The sequence below is a fragment of the Euprymna scolopes genome, chromosome 18 (assembly GCF_053919585.1).
Source record: "Euprymna scolopes isolate OS-2025 chromosome 18, ASM5391958v1, whole genome shotgun sequence".
NCBI classification, from domain to species: domain Eukaryota; kingdom Metazoa; phylum Mollusca; class Cephalopoda; order Sepiida; family Sepiolidae; genus Euprymna; species Euprymna scolopes.
Window position 1 is genome coordinate 82325572 of NC_136499.1, and position 23703 is coordinate 82349274.

Here is a 23703-nt window from a genome sequence, read left to right on the forward strand (position 1 = left end):
ACTCGAATATTCATTGTGCTTCCTTTTCTCACCTGCAACATTTGCTTCTTTTGAATGAACCCGCTGTTAAAGTTTTTGATGATTTGCCACTGTTTGATGTGGTGGTTAGAAACAACTTGAAGACAGCTGCATTCTTCTTCTTAGGATTGATATCAACTTACTTCTAGAAGAAATTTGTTTGCATCAATATTGAGTTAATTATGTAATAACATATTATGAATAAAAAAAATTATGCAAAATAAATTAAAATGCAATTATGAATTATAAAAATTATGTAAAATAAATGTAAATGTAAGTATGAATTATAAAAATTATGTAAAATAGATAAAAATGCAATCATGAATTATAAAAAATTATGTAAAATAAATGAAAATGTAATTATGATTCATAAAAATTAAGTAAAATAAAATCTAAGTATGAATTATTAAAAAATTATGTCAAATAATTAAAATGTAAGTATGAATTACAAAAATTATGTAAAATAAATGAAAATAAAAATATGAATTATAAAAAATTATGTAAAATAAATGAAAATGAAAGTATGACTGATAAAAATTATGTAAAATAAATGAAAATATATTCTGAATTATAAAAAATTATTTAAGATAAATTAAAATGTAATTATGAATTATAAAAATGATGTAAAATAAATTCAAATGTAAGTATTAATTATAAAAATATGATGTAATATAAATGAAAATCTAAGTATGAATTACAAAAATTATGTAAAATAAATGAAAATGTAATCATGAATTATAAAAAATTATGTAAAATTAATTCAAATGTAAGTATGACTGATAAAAATTATGTAAAATAAATGAAAATGTAATTATAAATTAATAAAATTATATAATTAATAATTGCATTTTTATTTATTTTATATAATTTTTATAATTCATTCTTACATTTTCATTTATTTTATATAATGTTTATAATTCATAATTACAGTTTAATCTATTTTATATAATTTTTTATTATTCATACTTACATTTCCATTTATTTTACATAACTTTTATAATTCATAATTATATCTTAATTTATTTTGCATAATTTTTTATAATTCATTCTTACATTTTCATTCATTTTACATACTTTTTTTTATAATTCCTACTTCAATTTTAAATTATTTTTCATACTTTTTTATAATTCATATATACATTTTCATTTATTTTACATAATTTTTTTATAATTCATAATCAAATTTTCATTTATTTTACATCTTTTTTATCATTCATAATTACATTTGCATTTATTTGTTATAATTTTTTATAATTCATACTTACATTTTTATTTATTTTATATAATTTTTTATAATTCATACTTACATTTTTATTTATTTTATATAATCTTTTATAATTCATAATTGGATTTCAAATTATTTTACATAAATCTTATAATCCATACTTACATTTTGATTTATTTTACTTAATGTTTATGAATCATAATTACATTTTCATTTATTTTACATAATTTTATAAAATTTATACTTATATGTTTTATGTATTTTACATAATTTTTGTAATTCCTAATTACATTTTATTTCATTTTACATAATTGTTATAATTCATACTTACATTTTCCTTTATTTTACATACTTTTTTATAATTCATACTTAAATTTTAATTTATTTTACAAAATTTTTATAATTCATAGTTACATTTTAATTTATTCTACATATTTCTTTATAATTCATAATTGTATTTTAATTTATTTTGCATTTTTTTTATAATTCAAACTTACATTTTAATTCATTTTACATTATTTTTTATTATTTATAATTGCATTTTAATTTATTTTACATAATTTATTATAATTCATACTTACATTTCCATTTATTTTACATAATCTTTTACAATGCTAATAACATTTTTTTTTAGTTTACATAATTTTTATAATAATTACTTAAATTTTCATTTATTTAACAAAATTTTATATGATTCATACTTACATTTTAACTTATTTTCCATAATTTTTAATATTTTATAATTCTTAATTACATTTTCATTGATTTTTCATAATTGCATTTTAATTAATTTTACCTAATTTTTATTATAATTCATACTTACATTTTCATATATTTTACATTATTTTTTTAAATTCATCATTACATTTTCATTTATTTGACATAATTTCTATAATTCATGATTACATTTTCATTTATATTACATAATTTTTTATGATTCATAATGATATTTACATTTATTTTACATAATTTTTGTAAATCATACTTACATTTAAATTTATTTTACATAATTTTTTATAATTCATAATTACATTTTCATGTATTTTACATAAATTTATAATGTATAAATAATGTATAATTTTTATTTATATTACATAATTTGTTGTAAATACTGATTGCGTTTTAATTTATTTTGCATAATCTTTATTATTCATACTAACAGTTACATTTATTTTATATATTTTTTTACAATTCATAATTACTTTTACATTTATTTTACATAATTTTTTTATAATTACATTTTAAATTATTTTTCATACTTTTAATTCATAATTACATTTTCATTTATTTTACATAATTGTTCATCAGTTAAACTTACATTTGCAATTATTTTACATAATGTTTTTTTAATTCCTAATTACACTTACATTTATTTTACATAATTTTTATAATTCATTATTGCATATTTATTTATTTTACATAATTTTTTTAATTCATACTCATTTTTTATATATTTTTACATAATTTTTTTATAATTTACACCTATATTTTATATATATTACATAAACAATTGCGTAAAATAAATGAAAATGTAATTATGAATCATATAAAATTTTGTAAAATAAATGAAAATATAAGTATGAATTAAAAAAAGAGTATGTAAAATAAATTGAAATTTAAGTATGAATCATAAAAATTATGTAAACCAAATGAAAATTTAAGCATGAATTAAAAATATTATATAAAATAAATGTATCAATAAATTGTAAAAAGATTATGTAAACTAAATGAAAATATAAGTATAAATTATAAAAAATTATGTAAAATATATGAAAATATCAGTATGAATTATAAAAAGTGATGGAAAAATGATTAAAATGTAATTGTTTATTATAAAAAATTATTTAAAATAGATTAAAATGTAATTAAGAATTATAAAAAATTATGTAAAATAAATGATAATACGTATATAAATTATTAAAAATTATGTAATATAAACAGAAATGTAAGTAATAATTATAAAAAATTATGTAAAATAAATCAAAATATGTATGTATATTATAAAAAATGATGTAGGATAAAAAAATGTAAGTATGAATTATAAAAAATTATGTAAAATAAATTAAAACGCAATTAGGAATTATTTCAAATTATGTAAAAAAAATTAAAATTGAAATATAAATTATAAACATTATGTAAAATAAATGAAAATGTAATTATTAATCATAATAAATAATGTAAAATAAATTGAAATGTAATTATGAATTAAAAAAAATTATGTAAAATTAAAATGCTATTATGAATTATAAAAACTTATGGAAAAAAATTAAAATTTAGGTATGAATTATAGAAATTATGCAAAATAAATTAAAACAGAATTATGAATTATAAAAAATGATGCAAAATAAATGAAAATCTAAAGATGAATTATAAAAAATTATGTAATATTTATGCAAACGTGAGTATGACTGATAAAAATCATGTAAAATAAATTAAAATGTAATTGTTAAGTATAAAAATTATGTAAAATAAATGAAAATGTAAGCATAAATTATAAAAAATTATGTAAAATTAATGCAAATGTAAGTATGAATTATAGAAAAAGATGTAAAATACACTAAAATGCAATTATGAATTATAAAAAGATTTTTGTAAAATAAATAAAAATGCAATTATGAATGATAAAAATTATGTAACATTAATTGAAATGATATTATGAATTATAAAAATTATATAAATGAAATGAAAATGAAAGTAGAAATTATAAACAATAATGTAAAAAAAGTGAAAATGTAATTATGAATTGTAAAAAATTATGCAAAATAAATGAAAATGTAATTATGAATTAGAAAAATTATGTAAAATATATGAAAATGTAAGTATGAATAATAAAAAATTATATAAAATAAATGAAAATATAAGTATGAATTATATAAGTATGAATTATAAAAATCATGGAAAATAAATTAATATAAATGATGTAAAACAGATTAGAAAGTAATTATGTATTATAAAAATTATGGAAAAAATGAAAATGTAAGTATGAATTACAAAAATTATGTAAAATAAATGAAAATGTAAGTATGAATTATAAAAGATTATGTAAAACAAGTTTAAATGTAAGTATTAATTACAACATATTATGTAAAATAAATGCAAATGTAATTATGAATGATAAAAAATAATTTCAAATAAATTAAAATGCAATCATGAATTATAAAAAATTATGTAAAAAAATTAAATGTTATTATGAATTATGAAAATTATGTGAAATAAATTAAAATGTTAGTATGAATTACAAAAATTATGTAAAATAAATAAAAATGTAAGTATGAATTATAAAAATTTATCAAAAGTGATTGAAAATATAATTATGCATTATGACAAATGTAAAATAGATAAAAATGCAATTATGAATTATAAGCAAATCATGTAAAATAAATTAAAATGTAAGTATTAATCATAAAAAATTATGTCAAATACATGAAAATGTAATTAGGAATAATAAAAATGATGTAAAAAAACTTAAAATGTAATTATGAATTATAAAAAATAATGTAAACTAAATAAAAATGTAATTATGAATTCTGAAAATTTTGTAAAATAAATTAAAATGTAAGTATGAATTATAAAAATTATGTAAAATGAATTTAAATTTAATCATGAATTATAAAAAAACTATGTAAAATAAATTAAAATGTAATTGTGTATTATAAAAAATTGTGTTAATTAAATAAAAAATTCAATTATGACTTATAAAAAATATGTAAAATAAATAAAATGTAAGTATGAATTATAAAAAATTCTGTAAACTAAATGAAAATGTAAGTATTAATTTTTAAAAATTATGTAAAATAAATGAAAATGTAAGTATGAATTATTAAAAAACTATGTAAAATAAATGAAAATGTATGTATGAATTAAAAAAATTATGTAAAATAAATGAAAATATAAGTATAAATTATAAAAAATTATGTAAAATAAATGAAAATGTATGTATGAATTATAAAAATGATGTAAAAACAATTAAAATGCAATTATGAATTATAAAAAAATAATGTAAACTAAATTAAAATATGATTATGAATCATAAAAATTTTATAAAGTAAATTAAAATTTAAGTATGAATTATAAAAAAGTATGTAAAATACATTGAAATGTAAGTATTATAAAAATTCTGGAAATGGAAATGTAATTATGAATCGTAAAAAATATGTAAAATAAATAAAAATGCAATCATGAATTATAAAGAAGTATGTAAAATAAATGAAAATGTAAGTATGAATTATAAACATTATGTAAAATAAATTTAAATGTAAGTAGGAATTATAAAAATTATGTAAAATAAATAAAAATGCAATCATGAATTATAAAAAATTATGTAAAATAAATGAAAATGTAATTATGATTCATAAAAATTTTGTAAAATAAATGAAAATGTAATTATGAATTATAAAAAAATTATGTAAAATAAATGCAAGTGTAAGTATGACTGATAAAAGATCATATAAATTTAATGAAAATGTAATTATGAATAATAAAAAATTATGTAAAATAAATTAAAATGTAAGTATGAATTATAAACATTATGTAAAATAAATTAAAATGTAAGTATTAATTAATAAAAGTTGTTCTGGAACTCGCGGCAGTTATTCCTCAGAATCTTGCTTTCAGGTACCTACAATACCGTCTAGCAGTCAACTTTTAGAAAGCGTGCGTTGGGCAGACAGATAAACTCAAATTAACATAACGAAAACAACTATTACGTTGAAGACGCTTTATTAATTAGGTAAAAAAAAATCTGAAACAAAACAAATAGTTAAAAGGAGAAAACATAATTAAACAAAAGGAAATAATACATGAAAATAATTATGTTTTAGACAGGCTTCCAAATTAACAGATTCTGGAATATCTTATCTTTTTCAATCAACTGTTAGGTGAAAGTCCGTGACAGTTAGAAAAGTGTCTTTTCTTTTATTATTATTAAATCGTTAGGTGAAAGTACGGAGTGGTTAGAAAATATCTTTTCTCCATTAAATTGTTAGGTGAAAGTCCGTAACAGTTAGAAAAGTGTCTTTTCTTTTTCTTTTTATTATTATTAAATCGTTAGGTGAAAGTATGGAACGGTTATGTCTCCTTTTTACAAAGGTTGTTATTCTAGTGCGGTGCATAAACTACCCAACGCCCATGAAATAAAAATAATAGAAGTCTGAGAAAAGATATAAGTTCTGTGCGAGCGAAGAAGGAAATAATTAGAATTTCTACAAATTAAGTATGGAAGTCACACACTAGATTAAATAAACAGAAACAGGGTTTCGAGTTCTTCATAGAAGAAATAGCTAGGTAAAGGAATAATAGGATGTACTAAACGTACCTCATGGCTTAAACGGGGAAAGCCCAGTTCATGGAGTCGAGTAAAGTCTGACCGTGTAGTTTTGAATTCCGCGGTGAAAAGGAGGAAAGGAGGGGCAGAATCGTAGAACGATAGTAGCGCGAGATCGCGTGGGGACATGGAGTTCTCGAAAGATAGCGATATGACATTTTTTCCTTTTCTTTTTTCATTTGGAATGCCTAAACGGCGAATCTTTCCATTAAAGAAAGATCAGGAAGGGAAGAAATAAGAAAGAAAACTATATATGAAAAAACTTGCACAGAGATGAATGAGAACGAGGCCAGAGGCACCGGTGCTCTTAAAGCATGTGTCCCTTGTTAAAAAAGAGCCCGGTCTGAAGACAGAACAAAAGTTATGAAAAATAAAATAAAATGCAAATATCAATTATGAAAAATTATGTAAAATAAATTAAAATGTAAGTATGAATTATAAAAAATTATGTAAAATAAAAAAAAAATGTAAGTATGAATTATAAAAATTATGTAAATAAATGAAAATGTCCATGTCCGAAAAATTCCAAGTGTCGCATACGCATCCATTGACACTGTTTTGGAAGCAGATAAAGTGGTTAATTATGCAACAGCTAGATTTGCCAGGGATGCCTCCGCATATACTGCAACTGAAAATTGGTGTACTAATTATCATGTGAAATATAAACCAATCCAAGCTTTGCAATGGCACATGGCTTGCAGTAAAAAATATCATAGAAACAGCAACCGTAACAGGATCTTGCACTGGTGAAGATATCTTCATTCCACACATTCCTATGATTCCACTGGATACACCATTACAGTTTAGGAAACTGCATTTTCCAATTTTATTGTCGTTTGCAATACCCATCAACAAAGCTCAGGGAACAATCTTTACAATTGTTTGGCTTACAGCTACACACTGACTATTTTCACATGAACAATTTGTTACATGTTCAAGAGTCACCAAACCAGAAAATCTCTACATCAGCTAAGAAAATGGAAAAACAAAAACTGTGTACCCATACGAAATGTAGAATTAAACTTATAAGAAACATGCTTTTCCTCATTTTGGAACTTTTTCCATTGCGCCAATTTGAGCCACAGCAATGCGTAGCAGGGTACAGCTAGTATATATATATATATATATATATATATATGGTGCTCGGAAAACTCGTCCCAGGAAAACCCGTACCCGGAAAACTTGTACCCGGAAAAATCCTCCCTTTTTACTAGGTAGAAAAACTGGTCTCTTATTGAATAAATATCGATTGAAAACACATTTTATTACCATTCTTAAAGGAGATATTATCTTTAAAAGATTTAAAACATTTGCAAATAGAATTTCCAATACATGTCTGTCTTTAATGTCTTTCAAAAGTTCAGCTAGATGTGCATGATACACACGTGATATTAAGTCAGGTCGATTTTATGTAAGTTCTGATGACCCCAAGTTGTTTACTAGTTAATGACATTTTGGATAACACGCATATGTAAGGAATATGTCTGGTTTTCTGTATTTACAGAAAACTGCTTTGTACTAATTTCAATATTGTCTTTAAAAGATTTAAAACATTTGCAAATAGAATTTCCAGTACATGTCTGCCTTTAATGTCTTTCAAAAGTTCAGCTAGATGTGCATGATACACACGTGATATTAAATCAGGTCGATTTTATGTAAGTTCTGATGACCCCAAATTTGAGGATATCTTGGATTACATGTGTATGGAAGGAATAAATCTGGTTTTCCGTATTTACAGAAAACTGCTTTGTACTAATTGCTTTGTAATAATTTCAATATGACATGCAAGTAGGTAATAATGTTTTCACCTGAAATGCGTAGATTTAAAAGATCTTTAAGCAACAAAAGCATCCTATGATTGCAAATATTTCGGCATGACACTAGTTGGCAATAATGTTTTCACCTGAAATGCGTTGGAATTTGTACTAATTTCAACATGACATGTAATAATTTAAATCAGTTTGAAATAAGTTAAACTTAAAAAAAAATAAAATTGCAAGTAAATATTTATTATGAGTTCGTTATTAAGCTCACACAATAAACGGCAGGCATTTATGAGAAATTGACCCCCATCTCTAAATTCCACAATGTACATTTTGTTTTTTTACACGTTAATCTCATCGAGTTGCAAATATTTTGTTTTTTTATATGTTAATCTCATCGAGTTGCAAATATTTTTCTCGGTGATGGTCACAAAGTACGTGTTCACTTTAGTAGAATGTTATAATTGAAAACTGATCCCCAAGAATATAATTCATAAAAAATTTTTTTTTCAATTTTTTTTTTTTTTAATCTGAAAGTTAAGTTTGTAATCGATGAGATTAACGTAAAAAAAGAAAAAAAAGGTAAATTGTGTAAAAAGTGGGTGTGGGGTCAATTTCATAAACGTCCGCTCAATAAACAAATAATAATTTTGATTTTTAATTTGAGCCTGGCAAACTACTCTTGATCCCCCTATCACATAAAAGGAACATAATTTCCTAATTACTGTTATATTACTATGCCAACAATATATAAACAATGATATCAGTATATCAGAAGTTAAGTTTTAAATAAACAGAACATACAGCTTTTTTTTTAAGAATAAACACTTCTATTTATTTGAAACACTATATACATAACTTTTTAAAATTTTTAAACAATATAAATAAAACTTTTTATTACTCAATAACTTGAGTTTTATTTCTTCCGCCCATCAGTTCGTTTCCAGATACTTGCCACTCACCTTGGGCAGGGTCGTTTCTATGTACTCTGGACAACATTTCAGCCATCATTTGCTGGAGAGAATCATCATCCACCATGTTGTCCCATCCTTTGGTTACTGCAGTTACTCGTCTTTTTAACACTTCTGTTGCTGATCGAAGCCATCCACAGACAGGTAGATGTCCTACTAATTTACCGCAAATAGAAAACACAATGCGTCTTGTCAATACACTGAGTAACTCTGGAATCGCGCTCCCTCGCTTCCATCGCAAAGTATTGCCCTTCTCATAGACCTCTAGGCCTAACACGAGCACCCCGTCCTTTAGGCGCTTAGGGTCTTTGCTTATTAACCCAAACGATTCCAGTTTTGCTCGAACCACATCTGCAGACATTATATCCTCATTAACGTATATGTCGTCAATGTAAGCTGAAGCAGCTTTTGCTGTGGTCTCATCCTGCATCAAAACAGTTTTAATAATAGTTGTCATTATTAAGGGTGCTACGTTTAGGCCAAAACCTAAACGTGTCAAACAATATCGTTTTCCTTTGATTATCACTGTCTGAAATGGCAATAAATACTCATGGACACGTAACTGCAGGTAGGCTCTCTTTAAATCCAGCAGTGCTACATTACTCCCTTTCTGACGCCACTCTCTTAGTTTTGCAGCGCACACATCTGCGTTTCCAGTGAAAGCATCAACATGTTGATTCAATTCTCGGTAATCCATTACGGGTCGAATTTTGTCTTTAGTAGGTTGTTCAACAGCCATGTGCGGAATTAATCCTTTGGGTGGTCCTAGACGTTCCTGCGGGTATATCTGAAGTTCTTCATATGTGGCCCTATTCTTTGTGGAAACTGCATACTCTGGAATGGTGTTGCACAGCCGATCTGGTGCCTGGCTCATAGTCCATTTCCACTTTGCAGTCCACGCCTTTTCCTTGTCGTCAAACGTAGCACAGAAGTCCTTTTCTTCAATAGACATGGCTGCACAGACTTCTTTTTCTTCTCCAAGCATTACACCTCCAGTCGCTGTGATTATGACGCCTCCTAGTGCTTGTATTGCATCAATTCCAATCAACATGTTATAGCCAAGCGGTTTTTCTTGCATCACCAGAACATCAACTTTGGCTGTGTCACCCTTCTCAGTACAGATCGTAATCGTCCCTTCACCACAACATGCTCGGGATAAACCATTGATCGTCATAATACCGACTGATTGCTCCTGCCACATCTGACAGTAATGTGCACTAACTATAGACCGGGAACACCCCGTGTCTATGAGTGCTGAACACCGCACATTGTCAGTTTTAACGCCAATGACCAGTAATCCTGTATTTATTGGTTGGCAAGGGGCAAGGGTGGCGATAGTACCTTGCCCCCAACGTCGTTTCCCGAACAGTTGCGAGATATGTGTCCATACTTATTGCAGCGATAGCATTGTACTGTTCTCTGTGCTCGTGGATATACACACCTCCTATCACTCCGGCAATCCTTAGCAAAATGATTGGCCTCCCCACATTTATAGCACACTGGGCCTACATGCTTATTACTACCTGGGAGAGAATCTACATTGCTTCCATGCGGTTCGACTGTTGCATGTTGAATGCTAGTTGCTACTGCAATTGGTTCCTGTTCTTTACAGATGTTTCGAGCTCGGGCTAATAACTCGTCTGTTGTCAATTCATCAATTCGTGACGATGTCCGCAACAGTTTGGTGACCTCCTCAGGTAAGCCTACTAAAAAGGCACATCTTAATATCTTATCATTAACCCCACTAAATGGTACCGACAACTTTTGTAGGTCGGCTAGGTACACATCAACGGTTTCCTTGGGGTGAAGTCGTCGGCTCGTGAACTGTTGCCATGCAACAAACGGATCTGTACCAAACGCTGTATACAGGCTGTGTTTGATTGTATCCCAGTCTGGTTCATCTCCGAGTTGCTGATAGGCTGCATAGGCCCCTCTGGTTAACCTCAAAGAAATGACTGTGGCTGGTTCTTTAATTCTGCACAGTGTACAGATCTTTTCAGCTTTTTCCACCCATTCGACGACAGACGGTCCAGTGGTAGATCCCTCAAACTCAGGTATCAAGCGAAAGTCAGATCTGTCCATTTTCTGCCTTTCGAGTCACTGCACACCGAGAGCCGAAATAGCTTATTACTCAATAACTTGAGTTTTATTTCTTCCGCCGTCACACCAATAATTTCCTGGGTAAGGTTAACACTTTTGTCCAAACTTCCAACTTCTGTACACGTAACGCACCTTCTCTCAACTCCCAACGTACTTCTGCTAATTCAACTTCAAAATGAACGACCCTCTAAAAAATCAACCCTCTTTTATCTCCAACCAGGAGCATCTCATTTGCATATCGGGTGGTCACATTGCAGACATATAAAGAGATAAGGCAGCCATTTTTGTTTGTCTCTTCTTTGTTCATTTCATTCCACGACCGACCCATTGAATTATGCACACGTGCTAATTAGGTAAGTCCCACGTTTCCCTACACTTTTTATAAAGATTATAAAAAGTTTTATTTATATTGTTTAAAATTTTATATTGTTAAATATTAACAATATAAGCCTTTATTTTAATTTTTACTAATATAAAAAGAACATTTTATAAATTTTCATTTTTAATTTTAAACAATATAAAAATATCTTTTTTAAAATTTTAAACAGTAAACTTTTATTTGGTTTCCACCTTAACATTTTCTTTTAAAATGATGACTTCACAGGTTTTTTGGGCATGCTGAAAACAGATATCGCATTTAAAGTTTCCATAAATAAGTAGTTTACCGGATATTAAGCAATATAATTCATGCTTAAAGTGGTGACCATAGTTGTACACCAAAAATATGCACATACAACTAAAGCCAGCACTTTACATATAAAAAATTATATTGCTTAATATCTGGAAAACTACTACATTTAAATGCAATATTCGTTATTAGCTTATGTGAAAACCTATAAAAGTCGTTATTTTAAAGGAAAATGTTAAGGTAGAAACCAAATAAAACTTTACCATAAACTTTTTAAAATTTTAAAGATGTAAGGTTTCACCGATGCCTGGTATAACAGCCATGGCGTGAGGATAGATAAATATCTCCCAACTCTTAACAAAAAATAAAATAAAAGGAATTAGCAATATGAAAATCAATATTTGGTGCTAATGCAGAGAGTGATCCGTGCTATTTTTTAAAATCGTATTTCCAAGTTTAATTAAAGTTTTATGATGTGTTTTTTATTCAATTGTAAGGTTAAACTACAGAATAGGTACAAAGCACCCTCCCCATGTTAAGAATGGCTTTTTAAATAATAACGTTATTATTTCAGCACGGGTCACTCTCTGCATGAGTACCCAATATTTAATATAGAAATTTATGGAAGGAAATATCTTTTTTTTTGTATATATGTTGAATTATGCACACGTGCTAATTAGGTAAGTCCCACACGGCAGAAAAAAAAGTTTGTTTGTAATATATTGGACTCCCTTACACTCCAATGAAACTATTGATGCCCTTTAACACTAGAGGGCGTAACAATCTTTTACGGTGCATTTTGTAAATAAAGCGAGCGTAAAACGGCCATTTTGTTTTGGCACATGCTAACAACTCATTCATCTATAATGTTAATTTTGTCCTCTGCGTTTTTATTCATGTGCAGTGTTAATGTTGATACACTTTAATTTGCAAAACATTATGCTATTCTCAGCGGTTTAGCGGAAAACAGGCCTGAGCAGAAAACATTTGAAGAACTGTGTATTCTGATGGAGAGACACATCAGGCTGGCCCCCAATGAGATACATGAACGTTTCTTATTTCAACACGAGAGACAAACGAGAAGGCGAGTCCATCAATGAATATGTGGCCACACTAAGAAAAATGTTGGAACATTGCAACTTTGATCGTTTGGTTGTGGGAGTAAAAAGATGAGAAGATACAGGAGTGCTTGCCTGGCGAAAGGATGCTAACTTTGGACAAGGGCATTGAAATAGCAGTGTCCATGGAATCGGCAAGGAAATATTCCAAGTTGATGTTGGGAGCACAGACGAGTGAAAGTTGTAGCGTCTACCCTGGAACAAAAATTTGACAGGGACCTTTTGATGAGTCACTGTTTCCGGAGAGTTCCCATAAGGAGGACAAAAAAAAAACATGTGGCGCCAAATTTGAGTTGTCTCTCTTCCTCTTGAGCCACCCCTAATAGCAACTGGAATTGGATGAAGAAACCCAGGAACTGCTAACAGTAAACGTCCACCAAGGATTATACCAGCCCACCAGATTACAATTTGGGGTACACAGTGCTACAGGGATTTTTCAAAGGGAGATGGACAAAAGGTTGAAGAACATGCCTTTTTGCAAGGTGCATGTGGATGGCATCTTGGTTTCAGGTAGTGATGACAGTAGTCATCTGAAAATTTACAGACTGCCGGATTAAAATTAAAGAAAAGTAAGGGCAAGTTTCTCCTTCCTGAAGTAACATATTTGGGTTTCAGAATTAGTAAGGAAGGCACAGCGCCTCTTCCAGACTGAGGCAGAACGGAATTATGCGCACATTGAGAAGGAGGGGCTGGCCCTTGTCTTTGCAGTGAAAAAGGTACACCAATATCTGTACGGGAATAATTTTACATTATTCACCGACCACAAACCGTTATTGGGGTTGTTTGCTGAACACAAGACGATCCCTTCTCTTGCTGCTGCCAGAATTTAATGCTGGACCATATTTCTGACTGCTTATGATTATAGGTTGGAGTATCGTGCCGGGTCCCTTAATGGAAATGCAGATTGCCTCAGTCGTCTTCCAATCAGTGCGCAGGAACAAGATGCTACACCAAATACTAACAGGATACACATGATGAACTTGATTGACACTCCAGTGACTGTGGCGGCAGTGAGAATGGAGACGAGAAGAAACCCAACTTTGAGTCGGGTGTACAAATACATCCTGAGTGGCTGGAGCAGGTATATTCCAGAAATAGCAATGAAGCCCTATTTCAACAAACAGACATGTGAAGATGGTGCAGTATTATGGGGAAGTAGAGTTGTAATTCTGGCTAGACTTAGAACGAAAGTGTTGCAGCAATTGCATCAGACACACATAGGGATCGTGCGGATGAAGGCCTTTGCTCGCAGCTATGTGTGGTGGCCAAATCTGGATGCAGATATTGAGAGAACCGGTAAAGCTTGTGGAACCTGTATGCTTAATCAAAGCAACCCCGGCAAGGCTCCCATTCATTGCTGGGAATATCCAAGTTCACCATGGGAGAGAGTCGACTTAGATTATGCGGGTCCATTTTTGGGGAACATGTTTTTGATAATAGTGGATGCTCATTCAAAGTGGACTGAAATATGCATAATGAAATCATTTTCTGCTATGACCACAATTGAGAAATTGAGAGGGATCTTTGCGACACATGGACTGCCGGTATTAATCGTGAGTGACAATGGTCCCTGTATTACAAATGAAGAATTCAAAGCATTCATGAATGCCTATGGAATTTGGCACATTTTCACAGCTCCTTACCATCCTTCCTCAAATTTTATTTTAAATGTTGTGAATAAACAAACCAATAAAAAGATCAAAAAACAACTAATAAAGATGAGACTAATAGTCCAAAATAAAAATAAATTAATATATAATGCTCATCTCAAAAAATGAATTCCAATTAAGGAATAATATATATATATATGCCAATCGGTACGGACCCAACTATGGAAGATCAGATAATAAATAAACGTGGATTTATAAGATCAAAGAATCCAACCTTGATCGCCCTTCGGAGTCCGTGGCGTAGTTGATAGAGACATTGAATCTCTACGGTTCCAGATGAGCATTGTCTGAAGATAGCGGTTTCAATCCCACCCAAAGCGTGTCAGAGGTTAATTGGTCAAAATGTGGTGAGACGACAACAACTACGGATGGCAGTGATGGCTGAGAATGTTGGACCGGACTGGTTTAATTTATGTGCTGTGTCTTTTATATGCTTTGGGTGGCTCCGGTGAAGCTGTCAAAAAAGATTTGAGAAATGTGTTTTTCTTTGAGCGCTGATTAGACAGAAAGTGGGTACCCTCTGTCACGTGGTATGCTCTGTTTTACATCCACACGAAAAGACAAAGTTTTACTTTTTATCTCCACAGAATTTGCGTGGGTGTATACGTGGGTGTGCCAAGCATGCATGAAAGCACACAAGCATATGAGTCGGGCCTACCTGTGGTGAAAAGTGAACCCGAGACCTTTTGATTACAAATCAGGTCCACTAATGAACTACACCCATCTTACTCCAAAGTGACGATTTGGTTTCGCTCAACGGCTATGAAATGAACAAGACGTTAAGTGATTTGCGGGATTTGAAATACACTTCTTTCATAACATGTCTTGCGTTATTCGATTTTCGTATTGTGGCGTGTTGATTCGACAAGATTGTTTGGTTCTGCTTGGGAATGTCATGCTGTGTTGTGCATGGATGTGTAATAATGAGACTTGGAACACGTGTGTCTGATTGGTAAGAAAGGAACAGAAATAATGGTGTCCTGCTTTATTAAAAGATTGCTTTGCACATGCGTGAGTGCATACAAAAGTTAGATCAAGAAACCGGAACGAAAGAGTCTATAAAAGTCACTGAAACGAAAGAGCAGCGATATCATTACATCTCCCTTTCTCTGAAAACAAAGATGACTTAGGTATGTAAAACAAAACAAAGAAAATGGAAAAGCTGGTTCAGGGTAGACTGCCTGAAGAGCTGCAGTGAAGCAGGGGATTATTCTGCCCCATGAGATGCTTGCTGGGATGTTATGAGTGTGTGCTCATTATAAGTTCATTTTTGATGGTGTCGTACCACTCTACTACTATGGGTACATTTTTGAGTGTCATTTAGCATATTTATGGTTGCACACAAAAGTAGATCCACAGATGTTGCACATATTGTATTGGGGAGATCTTGTAACATTTGTGGGGCAGGCGTCACTGGAATACTTCTTATGTGTTGCCAGTTTCTTCACAGCACATGCCCATTGACATTTTCTAGGAGATAGGAACGGTGACCATCTGCCTGGGATACTACAGTCGTTGGGTCCCAGCTTCCAGACACAGGATTCTGTACCCTTACCCCTTGGCCACGGTATAGCCAATGCATGAATGCATGTCAGTCAAAATACCTCTTTTGGTTCTGCTGACGTTGTGGGAATGCGCTGTATATCTGATCCTGATTATGGTTGTCATTTCTGATTTTGGTGATCAGTGGAGATTGGATTCGTCTATCCATGAGTAGTTGTGCAGGGCTTGAAATTGGGGTGCAGCACCAATGCAGCAGTGCGATCTTAGGAGTTGTTCCCAACTGTTTGGTTTTCTTGAGAATGGTCTTGATAGTCCTTATTTGACGTTCTATGAAGCCATTCCCTTATGGTTTCCAAGGTGATGTGGTCTCATGATAGAAACCCCATTCTTTGACGAATTCGCGGTAGAGATGACTTGAAAAGTGTGGTCCGTTATCACTGACAATCTTTGATGGTATGCCAAACTCTGAGAAGATTTGGCATGTAATGTTTACTATGACACTGCTTGGTGAGTGATCAAGTAGGCTACTATAGGATACTTTGAGTAATAGTCAGCTATGATCAACCATTGACTTCCATGGAGATCAAACAGGTCTGTGCCAACTACATTCCATGGCTTTGTTGGATGTTATGTTGCATAAATGTCCCTTGCATTTGGGAGGGCTGATGCTGTTGACAGATACTGCATGACTTTGCACACTGTTCAATGTCTTTGTTTATGTCCACCCAATAAACAGTGTCCTTGGCAAGGAGTTTCGACAGCTCTGAAAACCTAGACACCTTCTTGACTTGTCTTCTGCTATACTTTCGCTTGAAAAAATAACTCGAGGCTCTAACAAAATACAGACTAAACAAGGAGTACACGTGTGTAGCGGAATTGGCAATAACCGAAATGGGGGAAATAAAGGCTTCCCTCGAATATGTCTGTTGTTGCGTTGAGGGCCGAGCGGAAGAGAGTTCCAAGATGGCATCCATGGGTTTTTATTGGCGTTGATCCCATGCAATTCTCGCAGAATTGCGTGCGCTCTTGCGTGATTATGCAAATGTATAATTCGCGGCCGCTATAAAAGCAGGACGCTGGGAAGCAGTCAGGGAGTGTTTTGTAGATTGTGTATAGGTGGTTCTGGTGGTTGGATTGTTCTTTGTGACGAATCACGAATCTGTGAGAAGTGAGTTTTCTTCTGCCATTTTCTTTTTTTTCTGTCTCCTTCTTCTTTCTCTACGGTCATTACAGCCAAGAAATTCCTCTCTTCTAGAGGTGAGTGGTGCAGGGCGAAACTGACTATTTCCTATCTTTGTTCCTGATTTTTGCCTACTACATTTTGCTACAAGGTGAATAATTAAATTTTAATTTCAATCGTGTATAAAAAAACACGTGATTCAATTTTCAATAAACATGAGATTAATAATCGGTCATTTCAATAGTTCAATTTATATTGTTTAAAATTAAAAAAATGTTTATATTATTTAAAATAATAAAGTTCTATTTATATTGTTTAAAATAAAAATAAAGTTCTATTTATATAGGTGTTTTTCTTTGTTAAAGTTCTGTTTACATTGTAAGAAATTTTTCAGTCATAATACAATCCCTAACTCTTATTGTATCAATCGATTTGATTGGTCGAATCTAACTAGACATATCACGTGCCTTTGGCATCAATTTCTATTTCCTTTTCGGTTCTTTCCAGACCAGTGAAGAAGAAGGACTCATTTTTATTATGTCTTCTAATAAGAAGACTTGGGCGCTAACATCTTTACTTCAGATCTCAGCCGTTGTTGGAATTTTTTCTGTTTTTACACCAACAATTGTATAAACCCCATGTGTATATATTTATATTTTTTATGCTGGTTCATGATTTATTTTATATTTATTGTTTTATTGGATTTGGTTTTGTACCCTTTTTTGTACGAAACTACCACGATTTTTGAATAAAACACTGCTAGCTCGTTGTGCTGAGGTCATGAGGTCCAGGAGAAGAGGCCTTCGTTTTCGAATTCACCAGCTAGGCAGGAGGACATGCATCCCCTCAGCTAAGCATGAATCCTAAAGCCTTACCCTCCAAGGAGAAGAACTCTGTACAACACAGTAGACGTGACGAGGCGGTTCTACTTTCAACTTCGATTAAGCACTGCTATGGAGAGAGTGTCTTCAGTGAAATAAACTTAAATTCGAAGAATATCACCTGAAGTGATACAAACTTCACAGACCCTTTCCAAGACTTGGAGCAAGTACCGAGCCTTTAAACTGACGAGTTTAAAAGGTGCCATTGCAAGAACGTTGTACATTATTTTTTGTGAGTACGTTCCTTTATTTAAGGTTTTATTTTCGGAAGTACTTTTTACTTTGTAATATTTCTGTGGTAGTCGTATCAACAAACGACCCTTCCTTTAAAACATTGCTTTATATAGAAGAACCAGCATTTTTTTGGTTTTGTGTTTCTGTAATATAGCGAGTATGTTTTGTCTACGTTATTTTGACGTTTTTTATTAATGCGGGCAAAGGGAAACAATTTGCAACTGTTTTTCTGTAAATAAAACCTATTTTTCATTTCAAACAAGACCTATGTTAACTTCTTTACCCCCCCCCCCTTTCTTTCTCAATGTTATCCTTTAATTTTTTGCTGGCTTTGTTCACGCATTGAATTTATCTGGAAACAAATAATTCCGACACTGTGGATGAAGTATAGAACATTTGTAAATGTCTGCGAGTTAATGTAGTTGAAGACCTTCTGTCTTATAAGACAAAATGTCTTCAACTACATTACGGACTTTTCTTATTATGAAATTTCTATCTTCGGTACACAGCCTGTTTGCATTACTATCAACTTTTGGGGGCCAGGAGGTCCTATGGGACACAGCTAATTTCATCCTTTACCTGTAACAGACTTCGACAACATTGCAGAATGCAAAAGGACTCTAACTATCACTTCATAGAAGCAAACTACCCGCTCCAAAGTTGGACGCAAGATGGATGAGGGTGCACTATTTTGCAATAATGTCCTGTGCACCAATAAAGTTTGTCTTGAATTTTTTTACAGGTAGCGTTTGCTGTTTTGTGATTGTCTCATTTCTTGCCTTCAACAGAGAGCATCGAACATGTTAGATAAATTCCCATCTTGTTATAAAATAATTCGGTGCTTCTACACTTTATTGCCGAAATTGGAGATGCCATTTTATTTCACGCACCTGCTATCCAAATTTAGGGGAGAACATTATATTAAACTATGGCCGAAGCATGAAATAAATAACAAAAAATTAAACTTTCGGAAAGAACTATGAAAAAAAAATAAATAAAAAAAGTGAAAGAGAACATATATCCGTAATTGTTTAATTGGAAATGTTTTGATTTAATTAATGATTAATTAATTAAAGTTTTTCATGGAACATTTTTTTTTATTAAAAACAGAAAATGAAATGACATATTCATAATGGTTTAAACTGGGCGAGCGCCATTTGAAAACCAAAACAAAACCAAAACATTTATTTATAAAAATTTATCAAAATATAATTGGAAAAACGTTTATTGAAAAGTTTGCGTAAAAAAATATAATTTTAATAAAACAATTTAACGGGGGAGAGAGTTGTTTATTTATTTACTAGCGTTGCCCGGGTGTTTGGAGGTGTCTGCTGAGCAAAAAAAATAAATAAATAAATAATAAATAAATAAATGGTAAATTTTTTTAACTTTGACCCCTATTATGACCCCTTAACACTTATTGTTTTGAGCTCAAATCCATGTCTAAGGAACCTTTATCTAAAATTTAAGTGTTTAGACCCAAAATTGTCGGAGGAGTTTGGTAGATTTCTCAAAGGTCACATCGTTTAACTTTGACCCCTTAAAAGGCCAAATTTCTGGGCGAAAACCGATCACATAGATTTTCCCAAATCTCAGTACGCTGTATATCAAATTTGGAGTCTGTAGACTGAAAATTGACAGAGTTATTGCATAGGGAAATGTACACACACACACACGTTCACTTTTATACATATACTAGGATTTCAGCCCGGGTGTTTGGATGTGTATGTTGAGCAAAAAAATAAAAATAATAAAAAATAAAGGTGGTAGTGGGAAGGCAGGCTCGAAGCCGTACCGCAAAGGAGGAAAAGAACGGGTAAAACTTAACGTTTATGCTGTTACGACCATCGCCAATCGGAAGCAACATTTTTTAAAATTAAGGCTAGACAATCTAAAGGAGAGGATAACTTTCAAAAACATTTCAAGTGCGTAGACCCAAAATTGTCGGAGGAGTTTGGTAGAGTTCTCAAAGGTCAAATCGTTGAACTTTGACCCTTAATCGCCAAATTTCTGGCCAAAAACCGATCATATCTATTTTCCCAAATCTCAGTACCCTGTATATCAAATTTCGAGTCTGTAGACTTTAAATTGACAGAGTTATTGCGTAGGGAAATGTACACACACACACGTTCACTTATATATATATATGTAGATTTATTTTTTGTTTTAACTGCAATCGTTCTCCAGTTTATTTTTTTTGTTATTTATTTCATGCTTCGGCTTTGGATAGCAGGTGCGTGAAATAAAATGGCGTTTCCAATTTCGCCAATAAATTCACCAATAATTCCTATCAACATTGTTTATTTTTGAAAAAAGTACTTCTGGCCGATATCATTGTTTATATATTGTTGGCAGTGAGTAAGATCACAGTGTAGTATGTTTACGCCATGGTTTTCAAAGGTCGACCACGATGTGCGCGAAAAATGCCCTTTTTATACTTGTCCGACCGGCTCCAGGGAGGCATTCAGAAAAAAACATTTTTTAAAATTTCCTTTCCTTGTAATTCGATGGGATGAAAAGAATAACATTCTTATGATGTAAGATGCTCTAAACTGGTGTGAGTTGAATGTCGGTTGTAATTGAAGTGCGCGGATTTTGTGCGTGTGGCAAAAATCCATGAGAGTCGGGTTTGTTGCATTTAGTCGGAGGAGGTTTAAAAAGTGATGTTTGCAGAGCAGCATGACTTTTTACGACTTGTATGAAGTCAAGAACTCGATGTCGATTCATGTTGTGAGACGTTGGTAATAATTCGTCATCGTTCCTTGGTTCGGCTGCGATCTGTTAGAGATCGGCGGTATCGATGGCTTTAAATGGCATCGTGTAAGTATGCGTGTGGTTTATCGGCATTGTGGGAGAAAAGCGATGTGCTCGTGCTTATGCATGCATGAAAGTGTATCAGGATTGTTTACGAATCCGAGGTGCAAGTAATGATGAGTTTGTTCTGAAAATGTTGAATGACTGCTCGCAATGTAGGTAGAATTGTCAGTTGGCAGTTTGTTTGACGTGTTAGGAGGTCCATGTGTGTTTTTGGCGCTGTGGCTGTCGTTCAGCATTTGACTTGTCGAAAACCATGTTGTTCGATTTTTGAACGATTAATCGCAAAAAGGCGGTAATTTTGAGAGACCAGTGTCGTTATCTCTTAAGAAAGTCCGAAGTTGAAAGGCGCCAAGGGAAACGATAAGTCGCTATAATCCATATGTGCCAGGTTCGAGTGTGCGAGTAACTTAGTATTGTTGCTGCGTGTTCTGTCATAGTTTGACAAAGCGGGGGTTACCACTTGTTGCGCCCCCCCCCCCCGAGAGTCCCCAGCGTGTTGATGTTTGCAGACTCAAAAAGTATAATAATAGTAATATGGAGGTTGACTGTTGAGTTGAATAATAGTAAGCAAGAATCAGAAGAAGAATCAAGTGTAAAAAATGGTGTTGAAATAAGCAAGCAAGGATGACTGAGATGAATGGAAAAATTAAATACAATATTTATTTTTGTATAAAAGATTTGTAAAAGAAAAGAGAAGATCCGAAAGTTTCTTCTTGGTCGAAAGTCTCTTTCTGTGACTGAGATAATTCAATGTTTTTCCGGGTTTGTATTACTGTACATAGATTCGAAAAAGTTGTCAAAAAACAAATATATAACAAATAAATGTTATCAAAGGCAAGATAAGTTACTTTTCTACCAAACTAGATATATTTTTCGTGTTTTTATTCAATGTAACATGTTTATTCAGCTCGAAAAACATACAGTATTTACCGATGTATTGGAAAATTGGGTTTGTATTACTGTATTTTTTTTTTATGTATTGATTCGACTGAATTAATTGAATGTTCTGAAGGAGACAAGTAAGAATTCTTCGTTAGAAATAACCAGTCTTTTTTCAAAGAATTAAACGATTAAAAAAAAAAAAAACACCGCTTACTTAGCGGGGAGATAGAAAAGAGGAATATAAAAAAAAGTCTATAAGGGTTGGAAGCCCGTATCCACGTGGAGGAATTAATTGAGGGGCACGCGCGTGTTTAACGTCCAAACACGGACGGGTCGATGTTGATGCTTACGCCGGTGCCCGGAAAACTCGTCCCGGGAAAACTCGTCTCGGGAAAACTTGTCTCGGGAAAACTCGTCTCCGGAAAACTCGTCTCCGGAAAACTCGTCCCCTTTCGCTAGGTAGGAAAACTGGTCCCTTATTGAATAAATATCGATTAAAAACACATTTTATGATCGTTCTTGAAGGAGAAATTGTTTTTTTTTAAATAGACTATAGCCCCCCCCCATAATATTAAAAAAAAAAATTTTTTTACTTGTTTGATGTTTTTTTTTTTTAAAATAAAATCGATTTTCTAAGTGTCCGTTTTCTACCTAACTGGCTAAATTCTAAGTGGTTTCACTTATTTTAAAGCGTTTATTATGTTCATAAACGAGACCGCATATTTTTTTATATTAATATAAAAAGAATTTACTTATTTACTGTTGTTATAAAAGGGTAAAATCGATTTGGGTTTGTATTACTGTACACATAGATTCGAAAAAATTGTCAAAAAACAAATATATAACAAATAAATGTTATCAAAGGCAAGATAAGTTACTTTCCTACCAAACTGGATATATTTTTCGTGTTTTTATTCAATGTAACATGTTTATTCAGCTCGAAAAACATACAGTGTTTACCGATGTATTGGACAATTCAAAATAGCGGCCGACTCTCTCTTAAACACAGTAAGTTCGGGAATAGGTGTTATAAATAATAAACTAGACAAAATACTATTAAAAAAACACCGAATATATGTCAACCTATGTCACGGTAATATATATTGAGCGAATTTCTAACAGTATTTTGTCTAGTTTATTATTTTTCGAATCTATGTGTACAGTAATACAAACCAAAATTTTAATATTTTTTTAAATATAATTTAGAGAGGGGGGGGGTTATATCTCCCTCGGAAAAACAACCAACAAAAAATGAAATTAAAAAGATTCTTGATAAACGATAGCGGAGTTTTCAATAAAATTGATTAATAAATTTATTTAGTGATTACTTTTTCTCTGAATGATTGATTTTAGAATTTTGAAGTAAAAATTAAAAAAATTAAAAATGAGT

General features: G+C 31.1%; 1 protein-coding gene across 5 annotated transcripts in view; it reads right to left on the reverse strand.

Annotated features, from left to right (window-relative positions):
* LOC145297671 (A disintegrin and metalloproteinase with thrombospondin motifs 3-like) overlaps window positions 1–23703 on the reverse strand; it is a 1581225-nt gene that overhangs the window by 242370 nt on the left and 1315152 nt on the right. The window lies entirely within an intron of this gene.